We start from the raw sequence: 18228 nt of genomic DNA, 5'->3' as shown, positions 1-18228 counted from the left end.
TTTGACCAACCTTTTTGCTCCAGCACGCTGCCTCATCAGAAGTCGAGCATTCAGAAGAATCATAACAGAAGAACGTCTCTCTCTGAGTGAAACCATTTCAAAATTCCAGGGGTGGGGTGGGGTGTGAAATAACGTAAATAACGGTAGGTAGAGATGAGATGAGGGCTTAGTATCTCTGTAGATAGATAATTGTATTTCAAAAAATGTGTTTTAATAAATAATTCTTTTTAAAATAGGGGGGCAACTGGGGTGGCAAGACATATTTTTACAGTGGCAACTGCCACCTTTTGCCACCCCTTAAAACCGCGCCTGGTTAAACAAGATGGATCACGGTGCATTGTAACTGTATGGCTGGGTAAGAATTTTGTCGTGACCTTCATGCATATGGACTTTGTGAGGAGTAAACAAAGAAACAGCTGGGGACTTTACCGCTTTGTGACTAAAAAAAGTACCATAAAATAACGACACATAGCAAGAAAAGTACTTGGAAAACACTAAGGACATAGCTGAGAGGGAAATACAAACCTTTCACCAAGTGATCACTGCAAACTCGAGCATGCTTCGACTCGACTCCCTTTGATTTCAGTGAGAGGTTCAAAAGCCACCTTTCTCCATATCTTTTTGTGAAATTCTGTGTTCGTTCACCCTTTTTTATTAGTTCACGGGGAACTCTGAAGGTTACTTTTCAGTTTCACGGTTTGGTCGATTCGAACAACCTAAAACAACGCAAGCATAAATAAGGCATTTTTCATGCAAGCAATGCACCTTCTCTGTACAAACACTTTGTCAACTGAGCTTTGGTTGACCACCAGCTAAAGTTTTGAATAACTAATGAGGCGGATGTGACGTCACGTGAAACCCAGCAATATGCACCCCAGGCAGACCTACCTTCCTGACAGAAAGAATAAAAATTGGTGAAGAATTGAGAAAGAAGAAGCAATTTTCATGAAATGTGGATGCCGCCAGATGGACCCCGGACAACACATGATGGTATAAGCTCATCGGCTGTCGGCCGGATGAGATCATAATAATAATTCGCCGAAGGTTAATTGAATATTGGTGAATGTTAACTGAGATGAAGTTAAGGTTATTATTCACTGATATTCACTGAGTCTGAGGCAGAGAACTGTTTTAGTATAAATACATAGGAGATTATTTTTTAAAAAATGCATAAAAATTTATTTCAAACTTCAAAAGCAGCATACAAATGTAATAAAGGACTCGAGCAGACTTGTGTCACTTATTTACACTGACTCACATAAAATACTTTGTTTTGAAATCGATAAAATAAATCACAATTCCACCTTACTATTGAATAGTTTTAGACCAAACTTCATAGGATCTTTAGTGCTTTTAGGAACAATATTTTCTTTCACAATGCGTAATTCTTCCTCACTTATGGTGACAAAGCGATTGGCCGCCATTTTGCCAAGTCACTCGAGCTGATTATTGAGAAATAATCAAAATTTCTCAACCAATCAGTGTGCGAGATTTCCTATTATCACCTGCATATTTATATTAATAATAATTAGGAGCAGTAGTATTGAGAGTGTTACAAAAGATGCAGTTGCTCTGTCTGTAGCAACAGATGGATGGCAGTCAGTAAACAGAGCAGTTTAAGTGCCTCAGGCATCACACCCTTCCATCAGAGACTGTCATCCATATTAACTTGTGCTATGGCGAAGAGTACTTACGGCTATATGGAGCCAATTCATGTTGACAAATTCATTTACTGAGAAGCATTGCTGAAATAAAGAGTCGATATTATGCCTGAGAGAACATGTTTAAAAAGTTAACAGCAATGTACTACTGCTGAAGAAGAGATATCCAGCTGCTGGGATCACAAGTCAGATAAATATGTGTGACACATATTATTAGTCAGACGTTTGTTTCTGGACTTGTGTTAAACACCAGGTTTGCAGGTACAAGTCCGTCAATAACAAGCCTGTTGAAACTAGCAAACAGTGTTCATATTTGTCATGATGAACTGCACTTGCACTACATCTAGTTTGTGTGTTTACTTTTCTTCTTCACAACTTCCCTCTTTTTCTTTTCCTTCCCTTCCTAAAAGCACTGCTGAATCTCAAAGCATGACTCAGAAATTAATCTCTTTTTCTGTCCAAAGCAACAGCAGCACCAGTTGGAGGAGAGTGGTAGTGGTGATGGGAGACTGTCGCAGGACTGATACACACTCAGAAACCACTACACAGAAGGCTGTATTGAGCAAATCCCAACTCTCTGATGTAAATTACAACTTGATCAACCCAGTCGAGGTGCTACAGAAGTGGTGCAGTGTGGGAAAGTGGCTTTTGTCATTAAAGCCCAGTTGTATCCTTGATGCTTTAGATTTTAGGCTTGAGCAGGCAATTTGCTTTATAACGAACAAAACTCAACCTGAATTCCATTAGTCAAATTAGTTTCTCATTAACCTTAAAGGTTTATACATAGGTTAATTGTTGTTGTTTTGCTTGCTTAGATGCCATTTTTGTCTTCATCTCATCTCATTATCTCTAGCCGCTTTATCCTGTTCTACAGGGTCACAGGCAAGCTGGAGCCTATCCCAGCTGACTACGGGCAAAAGGCGGGGTACACCCTGGACAAGTCGCCAGGTCATCACAGGACTGACACATAGACACAGACAACCATTCACACTCACATTCACACCTACGGTCAATTTTGAGTCACCAGTTAACCTAACCTAGTCTGGTTAACACCAGACCATATCACAAGTGAAATATGGTCTGGAATCCGCCTATTGAATTTCTCGTAGGGGAGGTGTGGTTTACGATTGTCAACGGCCGTTTATTGGACGTTGCGAATGTCTATCATTTGGCGTATACGTAGCCCATGGCCAATCATGGCAGTTGTACCCGGTGACATAGTTAGAGCGACGAAGAGGCGAAGAAGAGAAGGAAAGAGAAGGCAAAACAAAAATAGGAAAACAATGGCACCGAAATTATTTCACTTGTGATATGGTCTGGTGTTAACCAGACTAATTCAGAACAGTGTCTAAAGCTTGATCGAAAGTTTGGTTCGTATCACTCGCCACCATGTTAAATGTGATCCATAAACAGTCCCAAATAAACTACAAGCTTCCGTTTGTCGAGTAGTACGCGTCACCGTCTTTCCACCCTCCCCACTCTCTGATTGGCTCCCTAACTCAGGCGAGCCTTTAGACCATAGTTTCCATTGCTGTCTTTTCAGATCGGAACGATTGTGCAAAGCAGCATGGGATTTCCCAGGCTAAACCTAACCTGCATGTCTTTGGACTGTGGGGGAAACCGGAGCACCCGGAGGAAACCCACACGGATACGGGGAGAACATGCAAACTCCACACAGAAAGGCCCTCGTCGGCCACGGGGCCCGAACCCGGACCTTCTTGCTGTGAGGCGACAGCGCTAACCACTACACCACCGTACTGCCTAGCTGGACTAGTGTGTGTGTGTGTGAGAGAGACCCACCACATCTACTTAGATCAAAAGGTGCTGGCTATCTACTTGTATGGTACCTCATATAGTGAAGGCTACATCAGGCTACATTCTTACAAAGCCCCACAGTTATGGAACAGCCTTCCAAGTAGTGTTCGGGACTCAGACACAGTCTCAGCGTTTAAGTCTAGGCTGAAAACATATCTGTTTAGTGAAGCCTTTTGTTAATAGTGTTTATGAGGTAAAGGAGTAGATCTGGAGGGTCCTCAGCATAGAGTGTTTTTGTAAACTGGGATGTATGGATGCTGTCAGTCCCCCACTCACTCATTCACTCACTCACTCGAGTTTGTTGATGGTGTACTGGCTGCTGCTTTATGTCCCGGGGCGCCTTCATGACTGTGCTACTTTCTGGCTCTCTCCTTTTAGTTATGCTGTCATAGTTAGTTTTGCCGGAGTCCTTGCTTCCACTCCATGCAAAATGTATACTGTTCCTACTCATCAGGTGACATTGGGCATACCTAACAACCTGCCTCTCCCCCATCTGTCCCTCTGAGTTACATGTCAATCCTAAGATTGAGATGCTGACCTCTTCTGCTTCTCAGACCTAATTGATGCCCTATGTCTGGCTGGAGTCTTATCACATCGGTCCTGTGGAGGACAGCCCCATAGGGACAGCTGAAAGTGACACTTGGAAGATGCTCTGGACACTTACAGTAATGCTTTTATGGCTGAGGACTACAGTTGACTTGCTAACTTTGGGACTGCAGTCATCATGAGCAGTTTTGCACTCCAGTTTCCATCAATGAACAGTTTATAACTTCAGTGAAACAGACATGTTAAAACTGTTAAAAATGTTATAATCACGTTGTCTGTTATCACCCAAATGAGGTTGGGTTCCCTTTTGAGTCTGGTTCCTTTCGAGGTTTCTTCCTCATGTCGTCTGAGGGAGATTTTCCTTGCCATTGTCACCACAGGCTTGCTCATTGGGGATAGATTAGCGATAAAATTAGCTCATGTTTAAAGTCATTAAAATTCTGTAAAGCTGCTTTGTGACAATGTCTATTGTTAAAAGCGCTATAAAAATAAACTTGACGCAAAAATAAACCTGAAGTATTAAACAGATTTTGAGGAAATTTTGAGGAAAGTTGAGGCATGGGCCAAATAAAATTGATTAGATTTTGATGCAAATCTGGATATGTATGTGAATCCAGGATATTCTCATATGTGGCTTGGCGGAGGTATGCACTCTACCGCATGCCCTTCTAATTAATTACAGAGGATATTACATGGTTCCACAAAGACATGAAGTTTATCTTTGAGTGGTGAACATATTCACGAGTGAGCCAAGCAAACAAATGAAAATACATTTCAACATGAGAAGATAAACTTTGTATGTCATGTTCTTTATATTATATGGACATATACACACACACACACACACACACAGTCAAGGTGTCACTGTCAGGGTTTCCCACACTTGAAAGGGAAGGACTCGGACACAGGATTCCACTCGTCTTGTATTTTATTGGTTTTCAGTGGAACTGACGTTAGAATCAGAAGTAGAAGCTTGGAGCTTGAAGCCGAAGCTAGAAGGTGAAAAACCTTTAAACATACAAACATAAAATAAATGTATGAATAAATGCCTGTTTTTCTACAACAAAGCATGTGTGAATAAATGCTTGTTTTTCTATAACAAAGCCCAAGTTAATTAGGCAACAATATATAAATATTTATGTATAAGGTAAATTAAGTATATTTTAACCATTTTTAAATCATTCAGGTAATATGTTGCTGAACAAATATAAATGAACAGAAAACCAGTTTTAAACTAAGAACCATTTTAACCATTAGCCCTTTCACAGGCAGTTTGTTCACTTTAACTGAAGATGTTTTACTACACGCCACTGAGAAAGTAAGTTTAAACCATTAAACCAATCACAGGTAAGGAACAAACATTTCTCATGCCCACGGATTACTGCGAGCGCAGCGTTTGCATATAAAAAAGTTCAGTGGGTTTACCGGTGTCCTTTTTTTCCCTGATGTGCTGTAAAGTTTGTGTTAGTAGCGAATTCTCTTTGCAACTGCTGCGCTGCTGCTTCATTACAAACTGAATGTCAATTCTGCCTATCATTCTAGAACGACCGCTGCCCTGCTAACTAGCATTGTGATTGGCTGCCCTGCTAATTAGCGTTGTGATTGGCTGCCTGTTCAGCGCAGCGTGCATGCGCTGGTAGCGCAGCGATTCAGCGTAGCAGGAAGTGGCGGAGGCAGCTGTCAATTATGTGAGCCTGCGTTCAGGCACTCCTTGTGGCAGGTCGCCGCAACACACACACACACACACACACACACACACACACAAATGTAAGTTAATCAAAATAATTTTAATTTTGAACCGGTTCGCCATTTTGACAATACACATCTAGTCAGTGCGAACACACTGGGAGTGTCATCGGACTGAAATATCGGGAAATTTCTTCTTCTACAACCCCGATTCCAAAAAAGTTGGGACAAAGTACAAATTGTAAATAAAAACGGAATGCAATGATGTGGAAGTTTCAAAATTCCACATTTTATTCAGAATAGAACATAGATGACATATCAAATGTTTAAACTGAGAAAATGTATCATTTAAAGAGAAAAATTAGGTGATTTTAAATTTCATGACAACAACACATCTCAAAAAAGTTGGGACAAGGCCATGTTTACCACTGTGAGACATCCCCTTTTCTCTTTACAACAGTCTGTAAACGTCTGGGGACTGAGGAGACAAGTTGCTCAAGTTTAGGGATAGGAATGTTAACCCATTCTTGTCTAATGTAGGATTCTAGTTGCTCAACTGTCTTAGGTCTTTTTTGCCTTATCTTCAATTTTATGATGCGCCAAATGTTTTCTATGGGTGAAAGATCTGGACTGCAGGCTGGCCAGTTCAGTACCCGGACCCTTCTTCTACGCAGCCATGATGTAATTGATGCAGTATGTGGTTTGGCATTGTCATGTTGGAAAATGCAAGGTCTTCCCTGAAAGAGACGTTGTCTGGATGGGAGCATATGTTGCTCTAGAACCTGGGCATACCTTTCAGCATTGACGGTGTCTTTCCAGATGTGTAAGCTGCCCATGCCACACATACTAATGCAACCCCATACCATCAGAGATGCAGGCTTCTGAACTGAGCGCTGATAACAACTTGGGTCGTCCTTCTCCTCTTTAGTCCGAATGACACGGCGTCCCTGATTTCCATAAAGAACTTCAAATTTTGATTCATCTGACCACAGAATGTGTTTTCCACTTTGCCACAGTCCATTTTAAATGAGCTTTGGCCCAGAGAAGACGTCTGCGCTTCTGGATTACGTTTTGATATGGCTTCTTCTTTGAACTATACAGTTTAAGCTGGCAACGGCGGATGGCACGGTGAATTGTGTTCACAGATAATGTTCTCTGGAAATATTCCTGAGCCCATTTTGTGATTTCCAATACAGAAGCATGCCTGTATGTGATGCAGTGCTGTCTAAGGGCCCGAAGATCACGGGCACCCAGTATGGTTTTCCGGCCTTGACCCTTACGCACAGAGATTCTTCCAGATTCTCTGAATCTTTTGATGATATTATGCACTGTAGATGATATGTTCAAACTCTTTGCAATTTTACACTGTCGAACTCCTTTATGATATTGCTCCACTATTTGTCGGCGCAGAATTAGGGGGATTGGTGATCCTCTTCCCATCTTTACTTCTGAGAGCCACTGCCACTCCAAGATGCTCTTTTTATACCCAGTCATGTTAATGACCTATTGCCAATTGACCTAATGAGTTGCAATTTGGTCCTCCAGCTGCTCCTTTTTTGTACCTTTAACTTTTCCAGCCTCTTATTGTCCCTGTCCCAACTTTTTTGAGATGTGTTGCTGTCATGAAATTTCAAATCAGCCAATATTTGGAATGAAATTTCAAAATGTCTCACTTTCGACATTTGATATGTTGTCTATGTTCTATTGTGAATACAATATCAGTTTTTGAAATTTGTCAATTATTGCATTCCATTTTTATTTACAATTTGTACTTTGTCCCAACTTTTTTTGGAATCGGGGTTGTATGTCACTTGGATCTGTGATGTATTTCATATGAAAAATGTGAGTTTTTCAGCATGAGAATATAAACTTCATATCTCCAAGCCAATGTATGAGTTTCTTTTTATTATATCAATAAATTCACAAAGAAAAAGTACCCAAAACAATTTATCAATTTCCTTAAATTCATCAATTTTCTTCCTCAAGTGACACAGAGATTTATGTCATGGTTTTGATTCTCCATGTCCTGGGTGTAACTCATATATATATATATATATATATATATATATATATGTATGGGCGGCACGGTGGTGTAGTGGTTAGTGCTGTCGCCTCACAGCAAGAAGGTCCTGGGTTCGAGCCCCGGGGCTGGCGAGGGCCTTTCTGTGCGGAGTTTGCATGTTCTCCCCGTGTCTGCGTGGGTTTCCTCCAGGTGCTCCGGTTTCCCCCACAGTCCAAAGACATGCAGGTTAGGTTAACTGGTGACTCTAAATTGACCGTAGGTGTGAATGTGAGTGTGAATGGTTGTCTGTGTCTATGTGTCAGCCCTGTGATGACCTGGCGACTTGTCCAGGGTGTACCCCGCCTTTCGCCCGTAGTCAGCTGGGATAGGCTCCAGCTTGCCTGCGACCCTGTAGAAGGATAAAGCGGCTAGAGATAATGAGATGATATATATATATATATATATTATAAGTGCTGTCAAGCGATTAAAATATTTAATCGCGATTAATGTCGCGACTGTCATAGTTAACTCGCGATTACATTTTTGTCACATGAAAAACCATTGTAATTCTCTTATCAGCATAACAAAGTGAATGGACTTGCTTTGTACCAATTTTTTTTTTTTTTTTTATTGCAGAGCATAACACGTCTTGTCACAGCTACTGACATCCATAACTTCCATATTAGATGAGAAAACCAAGGGATCAAAAATAAAGTGCATATCACTGTGAAAATAAAAAAAAATGTTTTATTTTACTCTTCATTAGTTTCTTTTGAAGAGAAGTATTTGCCATAAAAGAAGAAAAAAAACAGATAACAAAAATAAAAACATTCATCATACGTTCAAAAACGTTCATCATAGTGTGGCACTGTATTATCTAATTCTCACTGCTTATAACTATACACCTCCCCGGTGGAGATGAGCTGGGAAACTGACGACTGAAGGAACAGTATTGAAAAGTATTTTTCCAGTCTCACCTGTGAAAGGTAATCCCATGTGATCTCGTTTGGACGGTAAACCTGTTGGTACAGTTAAACGCAGCACATGAATGAGGCATCTTTATTCTCGGCTACTGTCTAGACGCAGAGACAGTTGAAGAATCTCCACTTTGCCCCATCCAATATGGCGGCGAGGATGTTTATATGTCTATGCCTTTCTCCATCACTCACACGTACTCTTATTGAAGCAGCGCGCGACAAGTTTCAACAGGAACTACGGGTGACTCGCAGGGCCAAATTAGAATTTGCGTTAACGGCACTATTTTTTTTAATCGCAATAAATTGAGATCGCGTTAACGCGTTATTATCGCATTAACTTTGACAGCACTAATTATATATATATATATATATATATATATATATATATATATATATATATATATATATATCAGTGCTCAGTGTAAATGAGTACACCCCCTTTGAAAAGTAACATTTTAAACAATATCTCATTGAACACAAACAATTTCCAAAATGTTGAAAAGACAAAGTTTAATATAACATCTGTTTAACTTATAACGTGGAAGTAAGGTTAATAATATAACTTAGATTACACATTTTTTCAGTTTTACTCAAATTAGGGTGGTGCAAAAATGAGTACACCCCACAACAAAAACGACTACATCTAGTACTTTGTATGGCCTCCATGATTTTTAATGACAGCACCAAGTCTTCTAGGCATGGAAAGAACAAGTTGGCGACATTTTGCAACATCAATCTTTTTCCATTCTTTTAGTGGCTGGATGGAGAGTGATGCTCAACTTGTCTCTTCAGAATTTCCCATAGGTGTTCGATTGGGTTCAGATCAGGAGACATACTTGGCCACTGAATCACTTTCACCCTGTTCTTCTTCAGAAATCCAACAGTGGCCTTAGATGTGTGTTTAGTCATGTTGGAAAAGTGCACAACGACCAAGGGCACAGAGTGATGGTAGCATCTTGTCTTTCAGTATAGAGCAATACATCTGTGAATTCATGATGCCATCAATGAAATGCAGCTCCCCGACACCAGCAGCACTCATGCAGCCTCACATAAGGACACTGCCACCACCATGTTTCACTGTAGGCACCATGCATTTTTCTTTGTATTCCTCACCTTTGCGACGCCATACAGTTTTGAAGCCATCAGTTCCAAAAACATTCATCTTCGTCTCATCACTCCAGAGTATAGAGTCCCAGTAGTCTTCATCTTTGTCAGCATGGGCCCTGGCAAACTCTAGGTGGGCTTTTTTGTGCCTGGGCTTTAGGAGAGGCTTCTTTCATGGACGGCATCCATGCATTCCATTTCTCTGCAGTGTATGCCGTATTGTGTCATGGGAAATAGTCACCCCAGTTTGGCTTTCTACTTCTTTTGATAACTGCAGTGAACTTGCATGCTGATTTTCTTCAACCCTTCTCATCAGAAGACGCTCCTGTCGAGGTGTTAACTTCCGTGGACGACCTGGATGTCTCTGTGAGATGGTTGCAGTTCCATCTTTCTTAAATTGTTGTACCACTTTTGCTACAGTATTCTGACTGATAAGTAAAGCTTTGCTGATCTTCTTGTAACCTTCACCTTTGTGGTGTAAAGAAATTATTTGCTTTGGGGAATTCTGAAGAGACTAGTTGAGCATCACTCTCCATCCAGCATCCAGTCACTAAAAGAGGTTGTTGTTGAAGAATGGAAAAAGATTGATGTTCCAAAATGTCACCAACTTGTTCATTCCATGCCTAGAAGACTTGGTTCTGCCATTAAAAATCATGGAGGCCATACAAAGTACTAGATGTAGTCGTTTTTGTTGTGGGGTGTACTCATTTTTGCACCACCCTAATTTGAATAAAACTGAAAAAAATGTGTAATCTAAGTTATATTATTAACCTTACTTTCATGTTATAAGTTAAACAGATGTTATATTAAACTTTGTCTTGTCAACATTTTGGAAATTGTTTGTGTTCATTGAGATATTGTTTAAAATGTTACTTTTCAAAGGGGGTGTACTCATTTACACTCAGCACTCTATATACTGTATACTGTATCTATTTGAGATGATGCATTTATCTCTGGTGTATTAATAACTATGTCAAAGTAAAAAAAAATCAGACTCATTATAATGTTTGTTGTAATATTATTATGTTTATGACATATATTATGAAAGTGTGAACACGACATATTCAAATCCCTATTAAGAAGCTCATCCTAAGTCAGATTTAAAATGAGATCATAAGCATTTGAAATTAATCGCAGTAAATTCTGTGGTGCTTTTCTTTATCATGGGTCAATTACAGTATTTGAACCTTTGGGTTTGGAGCTAAACAAAATCGTTTCCTCAAAAAGCAACGAGGTGAAACAAAAACCCTTCACTGGCCAATCAGGTGGCACTTTGCTCATGAATATTCACAAGATTTCCCCGCCCACCCTCGAAAAACGGAATTCCCAGCTGGGCTGTGAAATGTTTGTATTTAAATCTTTGCAACGTTTTCTTTCAAAAACGTTGATTTGTGAAACCGGCAAGCTGAGGATCACACAAGCAGCATCTCTGGATTTACTTCCACATCGTCAGTGATCAGATAATTAGCCTGAAGTTAGCGGCTCTGTCAGAAAAGTTGCATCAAGTTGGCAAAACTAACTAGCTGGCACCATAAGCACATTCCTGTTTGAGTATTAAAGCTATAACAGATACAAACACTGCAGATGGTTTTATTGTTGTTAAAAACAGCCAGATGCATTTGAATGGAGACAGCTGCACTTCAGCACCAGAGCTCCGCCATATTTGCTGACAAGATGTCACGAGGGTTTCGTTCTTATATCAGGAGAGTGTGTAAGAAAACCACAAAACCTCATTAAATGGCTTCAGCTCGCCAAAATAACCATAAAAACAATTTTTTTGTGATTTTTTTTTAATGTTAATACCTAACCCTAACTCGCATGCATGCTAGATTTTAGTGTTACTGATACTAAAGTGCAAACTATCCCAAAAATGTTAATGTGGGTAGAAACTATTTGGCTAATAATAATTTCTGTAACCTATCGTTAGTTTGTGTTCGTTAGAAAAGTTTGAAAGTTGACAAAGTTTATTGAAAGTCAAATAGTTACTCTGAGGAGAAATATTAGCAAAGCTAAGGTCAGACTGCTGGCTAATTAGCATAGTTCATGTCATGAAATTATTGTTTTTCAGTGTTTGGGGTATTATTTGTATTTTTATTGGGCTGCAAAACAGTGAATAGACACTCTCCAGACAATAATAACTGTGTTAAAACAGATTATTATTATTATTATTATTATTATTATTATTATTATTATTATTGATTTGTTCATTGGTGTGGTTCAGCAAACTGCTGTACAACTAATAGGAAAGAAAACTGTGCAAGTGTAAATCTGTTTGTTTAGCATAAAGGATTGTTTGTTTAGAGTGAGGATTTCCTGCTGTACAAAACAGACACTCTGTGATAAAAAGAGAGGTTTCTGATTCACTGGACGATATGTGCAGACGTGTCTCACTGTCTTCATCTCTTTGGACACAGGAAGGACATTTCCTGCCAGTGAGCTGTACAAGAACACAGAGGAGAGAGACGACGAGGATGAAGCCCTCAGGACTGAGCAGCATGAGCAAGAGGATGATGATGAGTGCATGGTGTTTTTGAGGACCCTATTCCCTTCATGGACCCTGTTCTGTTTGAGGACCCTGTCCCCTTTAGGGGTCCTTCTTTAAGGACCCCATCTCCTTTGAGGACCCCTTCCTCTTTATCGCACCCCTCCAGTTTGAGGATCCCGTCCCCTTTGAGGAACCCATCCCCTTTGAGGAACCCAACCCCTTTATGAAAGCTGCCCCCTTCGAGGACCCCATTTCCCTTATAGGACACATCCCCTTTTAGGACCCTGTTACCTTTATGGACCCCATCCCCCTTATGCACCCCATACTGCTTATGGAACTTGTCCTCCTTGAGGTGCCTGACCACCTTGAGGACCCTGACCCCCTTAGAGAACTCCTCCCCTTTGAGATGCCCGTCTCCCTTGAGGACCCAACCTCTTTAAGGACCCTGTCCCCATTATGGAGTCTGTCCCTTTTGAGCACCCCATCCCTTTTATGGATCCCATCCCTTTTGAGTTTACAATTGCCTGTATTGAGCCCATCCCCTTTGATGGTGGCTCCATCAGGAGGCCCATACCAATCCTATTGAGAATTATTTATGCGCAGGCTACCCTCGACACCTCATACATATCATAAAATGTATGGCAAGTTTCTGTAGCATGTGGTGGTAAGTATTTTAACACTAGGCTCCAGCAATTTTTTTTCCTTATTTATTTTTTTTATGGTATTTGGCCCCACCCATGAGGTGCTGTTAGGGTTTTGCTGGGAATCAAACCTAGGCCGCTGGTGTAATGACCCAGCAAACCCCCACTAGGCCACCAGGGGAATGGCTCAAGTGCAGAGGAGTGAGGTGAAAGTAGAGTAAAAAAACAGTTTATTTACAATATTTACAATCCAAGGCAAAAACAAAAGTATAATCCAAACGCTCAGAAGATAACCGGGGAAAAAACCAAAAGTTCAAAATCAAAACAAAGAGCCAAAAACCAGAAAAGAAGAGGCAAAAATTCAAAATGCTCAGAAGATCCAAAAATAGTAAATACAAAGTCCAAAAAAGTCCAAAAGAAAGCAAAGTACAAAAGCCACAAAGACATAGGTGAGGAACACGGAACAGAGGTGTCAGGTGATAACAGCACAAAGACTCCATGACTAGGGACCAAACTGAGGAAGTATTTATACACAGGGAAATTAAGAAACTGGGCGGGGCAGGAAATAAAGAACAGGTGGGGGTGAAAGGCACATGGAAACAGGCAATCAAAACAAACACAAAACACAGAAGCGGTGGCGGCCTCTAGAGGCCAAAACAAACATGACAAGATAAAGCAATAACAGCGGCCTCTAGAGGCCAAGACAGTCCCCAGTCCTAACAGGACCCCCCCCTCAAGGAGCGTCTCCTGACGTTCCCAGGGCGATCCGGATGGGCCGAATGGAAGTCCCGACACAATTCCTTGTCTAACACGTCCCAAGCAGGAACCCAGCAGTGCTCCTCAGGGCCATAGCCCTCCCAGTCCACTAGATATTGGAGCCCATCACGGACCCAGCAGGAGTCAAGCAGGCGGTGCACAGTGAACACAGTCTGACCCTGGAAGAGGTGGGGGGGTGGGGGATTCCCAGGGGCAGGGGCATACGTGGACGACAGTACAGGCCGCAACAGGGAAACATGGAATGTGGGGTTGATCCTTAGAGTCTGGGGCAACTGGAGCCGGTAGGCAACAGGATTCACCCTGCGCACAACCTTGAAGGGGCCAATGTAGTGAGGAGCAAGCTTGCGGTTCTCCACCCGCAGCGGAAGGTCCTTGGCGGACAGCCAAACCCGCTGCCCAGGGCGGAAAATGTGGGCAGGCCTTCTATGGCGGTTGGCCTGAGTCTGGTTGGCCCTGGAAGTCTGGATGAGGGTCCTCCTGACCTTGTTCCAGGTCTTGCAACACTGTCTCACATACTGGTTGACCAAGGGCACCCCAGCGTCCTCCTCCTGTTCTGGAAACAGAGGTGGCTGGAACCCGAACTGGCACTGGAATGGCGACAACCTGGTGGCAGATGACTGCAGGGTGTTGTGGGCGTACTCTGCCTATGGCAGCCAGGTGCTCCAAGATGTCGGGTTATCCATTGCCAGGCCTTGCAGGGTGGTTTCCAGGTCCTGGTTGAGCCTCTCGGTCTGGCCGTTGGACTGGGGGTGGAACCCAGAAGAGAGGCTGGCAGTGGCCCCAATGAGTTTGCAGAACCCCCGCCACATTCGGGAGGAGAACTGGGGCCCCTGGTCTGAGACAATGTCCTGCGGGAGACCAAAGACTCGGAAGACATGGGTAAAAATAATTTTGGCTGTTTCAAGAGCAGAAGGAAGTTTGCACAGTGGTATGAAGCGGCAAGCGTTGGAGAATCTGTCAACAATGACCAAAATGACAGTGTTACCTTGTGAGTCGGGAAGACCCGTGATGAAGTTGACCACCACATGAGACCAGGGATGCCGGGGAATAGGCAGAGGATGCAGGAGGCCCTGGGGACACTGTCGTGGGTTCTTGGTTCTGGTGCACACCTCACAGGACAGGACAAATGACCTCACTTCCTTCTCCATGCTTGGCCACCAGAAGCATCTTTTCAAGAAGTCCAGGGTCCTCCGGGCTCCTGGGTGGGCGGTGAGAGGGGATGAATGACCCCACTGAAGAACCTTGGCCCAGGCTTGACGGGGGACGTACAGGAGGCACGGTGGCCCTGTCCCAGGGCCGGGGTCCTGGTGTTGAGCTTGTCGGACGGCCTCCTCAACACCCCAGCGGACAGGGGCCACAATCCGAGACACAGGGATAATAGGCCCAACTTCACTCCCCCTGTTGTTGGGCAAGAATAGCCTGGAGAGCGTGTCCGGTTTGGTGTTCTTAGAGCCAGGGCGGTACGATAAGGAGAAATTAAATAGGCTAAAGAACAAGGCCCACCTAGCCTGTCGTGGATTCAGTCTCTTGGCTTGCTGGAGGTACTCCAGGTTCTTGTGGTCTGTCCAAACCAGGAATGGATGTTGTGCTCCCTCCAACCAGTGCCTCCACTCCTCAAGGGCCAGTTTGACTGCGAGCAGTTCCCGATCCCCCACATTATAGTGGGACTCCGCAGGGCTCAGGTGGTGGGAGAAGTAAGCGCAGGGGTGCAGCTTTCCCTCCGAACGCTGAGAGAGGACCGCGCTGATGCCACTGTCCGAGGCGTCCACCTCGACGACGAATGGTTGCAATGTGTCTGGGAGGACCAGGATGGGTGCCGTGCAGAAGCGGTGCTTGAGGTCCCTAAATGCCTTTTCCGCCTGAGGAGACCAGACATAAGATCCACCAGTCTTTTTGGTGAGATCCAATATGGGTGCTGCTACGGAACTGAAGTTCCTGACGAACTTGCGGTAGAAGTTAGCGAATCCTAAGAACCGCTGAACTTCTTTGACGGACTTGGGAGTAGGCCAGTCCTGGATGGCCAGGGTCTTGGCTGGGTCCATTTGGAGTTGTCCCGTCCATACAATAAAACCCAGGAAGGAGACCTCGGGAACATGGAACTCACATTTCTGGGCTTTGGCAAACAGATTGTTCTGTAGCAGCCTCTTGAGAACCTGGCGGACATGGTGGCGGTGCTCCTGCACGGTTTTGGAAAATATTAGGATGTCGTCGAGGTAGACGAAAACGTACTGATTGATCATATCCCTCAAGACGTCGTTGATAAGGGCCTGAAACACTGCTGGCGCATTGGTGAGTCCGAAGGGCATAACTTGGTACTCGTAGTGCCCAGACGGGGTGTTAAAGGCAGTCTTCCACTCATCTCCCTGTCGGATGCGGATGAGGTGGTATGCATTCCGTAAGTCCAACTTGGTGAAGACAGTGGCGCCTTGGAGCAGATCAAATGCTGTGGACATCAGCGGAAGGGGATAGCGGTTGCGCACAGTGATCTTGTTCAGGCCCCTGTAATCAATACACGGCCGGAGCCCCCCATCCTTCTTGCCGACAAAGAAGAAGCCAGCACCAGCGGGTGAGGTGGAGGGTCGAATGAACCCAGAGGCCAAAGCGTCCTTGATGTACTCCTCTATGGCCTTGCGTTCTGGCTGAGAGAGGGAAAACAGTCTGCCATGAGGAGGGGTAGCCCCAGGGAGCAAGTCGATGGCACAGTCATAGGCACGGTGCGGAAGAAGAACGGCGGCCCTGCTCTTGCTAAAAACTTCTTTCAGATCCCAGTACTCTGTGGGAACTTGAGATAACTTGGTGAGATCAGGAGGCTCGGCAGGAGACACAGGAGAGCTAGAGAGGAGACAAGAGGCATAGCATGCAGGACCCCATTCCACAACCTGGCTTGTTACCCAGTCTATACGAGGGTTGTGGCGGGTAAGCCAAGGAAGGCCTAGAATCACCGGGAACTCTGGTGAATGAATCAGGTGCAGGGATATTTCTTCTTGGTGACCTTGGGACTGGAGAAAGACTGGAGAAGTAACTTGGGTGACTCTTCCATCATCTAAAGCTTGGCCATCCAGGGCAGACACAGACTGTGGGACTTCAAGAGGAGCAGTAGGGACATTGATTCTGCGGGCGAAGTGAACATCCATAAAGTTTCCAGCCGCCCCGGAGTCTAACAAGGCCTGACAAGAGTGGACGGACTCACCCCAGGAGATGGAGACCGGGATGTAGACTCCTTGGCCAGGAAGTTCAGGAGAGAGAGTAGGCCCCATCACAACCCTCCCTCGGCTGGACGGGGCGGTACTTTTCCCGAGAGCTCGGGACATGATGCTCGGAAGTGGCCAGGCTTGCCACAGTAGATGCAGCACTTGTACCTCCTTCTGCGCTCCCTCTCAGATGCGGAGAGGCAAGTACGGCCCAATTGCATGGGCTCTGGACAGTCACTGGAGGAGGTAGACGGGCTCCATGTTGAGGCAGTGAAGCCGGGGAGGCTCAAGACTTAGCGGTGTTCTCTAATCCTGTTGTCAAGACGAATGGCATGTGAAATCAGAGTTTCGAGGTCATTTGGGCATCCGATAGAGGCCAGGCCATCTTTGATGGGGTCAGACAAACCATGGTGGAAGGCTGAAACCAGGGCAGTCTCATTCCATCTGCTGACTGCTGCGAGCATCCGGAACGAGATGGCGTAGTCTGCAACGCTTCCTCCTTGCTGGATGGACATAAGCTTTCTGGCTGCGTCTTTACTGATGTCCGCCTGATCGAAGACACCAAGCATCTCCTCCGTAAACAGCTTGAAATCAGAGCACTCGGGTCCCTGTCTCTGCCAGATGGCCGTTGCCCAAGCTCGTGCCTTACCAGCTAACAAGGTTATCACAAAGGCAATCTTGCGGCGATCCGTAGTGTAGGTGGTAGGCTGGAGCTCAAAGGTGAGTTGGCACTGGGAAAGGAACTCCCGGCACTCACCGTGCTTGCCGTCATACCTCTGTGGTGCAGGAAGGCTGGGTTTGCGAGGTGAAGGAGGCAGCGTGGCGGGAGCAGATGGGGGAGCAGGAGCCGGATCAGGATGAGGAGATGCGGGCAGAGGAGTCAGCTGTGCCAGGGTTTTCCCAATTTGCTGAAGCAGTACCTCGTGGCGAGCAAGGGCCTCACGTTGGCTAGCAAGTGTTCGTCCATGAGTGTCCATGGTAGCTCCGAAGCGTGTTAAAGCAGCCATAATTCTCTGAAGGTTAGCCGGGTAGACCGTTGAAGACGCCTCTGCTGAGTCGGTTATGACGGAATCTTTCTGTTAGGGTTTTGCTGAGAATCGAACCCGGGTCACTGGTGTAATGAGCCAGCAAACCCCGACTAGGCCACCAGGGGAATGACTCAAGTGCAGAGGAGTGAGGCGAAAGTAGAGTAAAAAAAACAGTTTATTTACAATATTTACAATCCAAGGCAAAAACAAAAGTATAATCCAAACGCTCAGAAGATAACCAGGGAAAAAACCAAAAGTTCAAAATCAAAACAAAGAGCCAAAAACCAGAAAAGAAGAGGCAAAAATTCAAACACT

The sequence above is a fragment of the Neoarius graeffei genome, chromosome 9 (assembly GCF_027579695.1).
Source record: "Neoarius graeffei isolate fNeoGra1 chromosome 9, fNeoGra1.pri, whole genome shotgun sequence".
Taxonomy (NCBI): domain Eukaryota; kingdom Metazoa; phylum Chordata; class Actinopteri; order Siluriformes; family Ariidae; genus Neoarius; species Neoarius graeffei.
Note: the sequence above shows the minus strand (reverse complement) of the source record.